The sequence below is a fragment of the Apium graveolens genome, chromosome 8 (genome assembly GCF_009905375.1).
Source record: "Apium graveolens cultivar Ventura chromosome 8, ASM990537v1, whole genome shotgun sequence".
Classification (NCBI taxonomy): Eukaryota; Viridiplantae; Streptophyta; class Magnoliopsida; order Apiales; family Apiaceae; genus Apium; species Apium graveolens.
In genome coordinates this window covers 6684048-6687125 of record NC_133654.1, presented here as the reverse complement: position 1 = coordinate 6687125, position 3078 = coordinate 6684048, and the positions used below count along the sequence as shown (strand labels likewise).

Here is a 3078-nt window from a genome sequence, read left to right as displayed (position 1 = left end):
CCTTTTTAGTAATGTTGGAAAAATTCTTAGGGGATGGGTAATAGTCTTATTAATTGAGTTTTAGCCATTATGTATATTAATATAGACGGGAATCCGAAGTCATCAATTTTGCAAAAGATCAAGTTTTGCAACCCGCAACAGATACTCCTATTAGCACTATTTCTAATGCAGGGACCTTGGCGCAATATCGATTTGGATGGAAACAAGCTCTTCTTGCTATGGGTTTACTGGCTATTTCAGGTGTTGGAACCGCTTTGGTTTTTATGGTACTTGGGTAACCCAAGTTGGGTTGGAGCAGTATCCTGTTTTTTAGGGTGAAAATGCACAATACATATCGCGTAAATGAAATCAATAGAATCACTTCTTGTGCTAGTCTCTAGTTTTGTGTTTCCAGTTGTGCTCTAGATCAGTTTGGTAATAAATCAATTATGTCTGCTGCAAGCTTTTCGGCACTGGTGGCTGGATCCACCTATGTTGGCTTAAAACCTAGCCCGCCAAAGCTGTTCAGATGAAGGATTCAGTTGCGTGGAACAGGAAGACTGTTTCAAATGGATCTAAAACTCACTGTATGAAGGTACTTTGATGGGAACTTGTATTTTTGTTTTTAATTTTTTTAAGCTGCTTATATTACCACCTTTTGTACTGCTTATAGTTGGCTCTCGTTTGTGTGTAAATAGACTTGGAATCCGATTGATAACAAGAAGTTTGAGACTCTCTCCTACCTTCCACCTATCACCGATGATTCAATCGCTAGGGAAATTGATTATATGATGAAAAAAGGATGGATTCCATGCCTTGAATTTGATGCAGTAAGATAGATACTTCATAATTTCTTTATTAGTATGATTAATACATATCCTACTAGAAATGTTCTACAGTTTTTGTTCAGCTAGATAGTTCTTAATTGCTTTTATCTACAATTGCATCAATTTTAAGTGTTAAAGAGATATGACAATTAGTTGTTACAGAAAGTGTGACTTCTGGTAATTGAATTGTATTGTGAGCTCCCTTTTTTTGGCAAAGATAACATCTGGAATACAACCATTAATTCTTAAAAAAATTTGCTATTTGCATCCACTCTTTATCATAATTTAAATTATGTTGTAAACTTTCAGTTTAGCAGGTGTCTTGTTTCTTGATAGTTGATAGTGATAGAACTGGACTCCAATGTTATAAACTGCATATTTTTTATATAGAAAATATTCAATGTGTGTCCGATGTTATCAAATTTTCTATAAATGCATTCCAAATTGCGGCACTGATAAATAATTTTGTTCAATCTTGAAATTGTTATCTCTGGAGATGAACTTTCTGTTTCTTTTCTCTCTTGCATGCACAAAATCATTATATAAATCAATGGCTTGAAGCAATACTCTGTGGTCTGAAGTTTTTTGTTAAGCAGGGGTTGAAATACTGATCTCTTGTTCCGAACATTTTTGTCTACAGCTGGGGTATGTTTATCGCAAGAAGAACAGAATTCCTAACTACTACGATGGGAGGTACTGGACAATGTGGAAGCTTCCCATGTTTGGTTGCACGGACGCATCTCAAGTCCTCCATGAAATCACGGAATGCAAGAAGGCATATCCTAGTGCTTACATCCGGTGTCTGGCTTTTGATAACATTAGACAAGCTCAATGTATGTCGTTCGTCATCCAAAAGCCCACAACCACCTCCTAGATCCTCTGCTCCTTGAAAAAGTTGCAGTGCGACCCTGTTCTGCTTCTGCATGTTCAATAAAATCAATGAGTGATTCCACAGGGGTAATTCAAAATTTCCTTATTCTAAACTGCTTACAGTAGTTATTAATGCTAAAAGGAATTGGCTGTACATAGTTACTTGTATCAGTTGTGTTGTCATACTCAACAAATATATCATGGGTGCATCTGTGCATTTCTTATCACAAACGTCCTTAATTTAAAACTGGTTTTATATAAGTTTGCGTTTTCGTACTTGCCATATATTTTCAAGGGAGCTTTTGGTCTTTAGAATGCCAGAAATCATTGTTCTAAATCTACTCCAGTTATAAACATGTGGTTGACTAGGTCATCAATTTTGATGACAAGTTCCACCTCGCCTTTTAACTTGAGAGGTGATTATGTTGTGCTCTTTTTAATAATTTGTGTTATTTCAACCCAGGAATTCATAGTCTGCAGTTAATAATCATATTTGACCTTGCAGTTCACCTGCTGGTCCTGAAACTCAAATAGTATAAACGATATTCTTGTTGATGAAAACAATAATGAGAGCCTGCACTTGCTAAGAAACTCATGCTACCTAGGTAAATAATTGTCTGAACGTTGGAATAATATTAATTTTTTATGTCTGAATGTTGTTGTTTGACTTGGTTTGGAAGTGCATCAAAGTTTCTTGAGTTGTTTTAGGATATGTTATTGATGATTTCTCTCACTTCTTCCTCTAATGCTTCTGAAAATGCACTCCGACACAAGTAAATAGAAACTCATAAATAATCAACACTTAGTAACAAACAAGTAGACCCAGTATGCACAAATTGAAATACGTCTAAGTTGACTGTTAAATTCTTTTACATATGTCTTTTTGGGTGGTTAATGCAGCACCCATGTGGTTGATTTGATCGTGCACATGGCATCTGTCCAGTAAGTGGAGGATCGTATTTGCTTTCTTGGGATAAAGCGGCTTGCTCATCTTATCCTCTGCAGTTGTTGAGATATCTAAATAATGGGAACTTATATGGGCCCTTGCTGTCTTGTGTAGAGAGGATTTATGTCTCAGATTTTGAAGAGTGTTCAAAACGGGATAGTGAAGAAACTATCTTACAATTTTCATTAGACTGAATGTCTTCAGTTGGTTTCTGGAGAATGTAATAGTTTAGATTTCAGATCATATGTTTTACTATTTTGGTTGACGTTCTTAGACAAGAATTACACAATTAGTGATGTAAAACTTTACACAATTTGGTCTATAAACTTCTTACACATCACTTTCAATTCAGAAAAGCTAATGTCAAAAAAGATAATGTACATCACTTTAAGGTAAAAAACTGAAGTCAAAGAAATCCAACTTCAAGTTTAAATGAAATATAGAAATCACTTTGTT

General features: G+C 35.2%; 1 pseudogene; it reads left to right on the top strand.

Moving 5' to 3' along the window:
- Positions 1–428: 428 nt before the first annotated feature.
- On the top strand, positions 429–1680 carry LOC141678404 (ribulose bisphosphate carboxylase small subunit, chloroplastic-like; annotated as a pseudogene).
- Positions 1681–3078: the final 1398 nt, after the last annotated feature.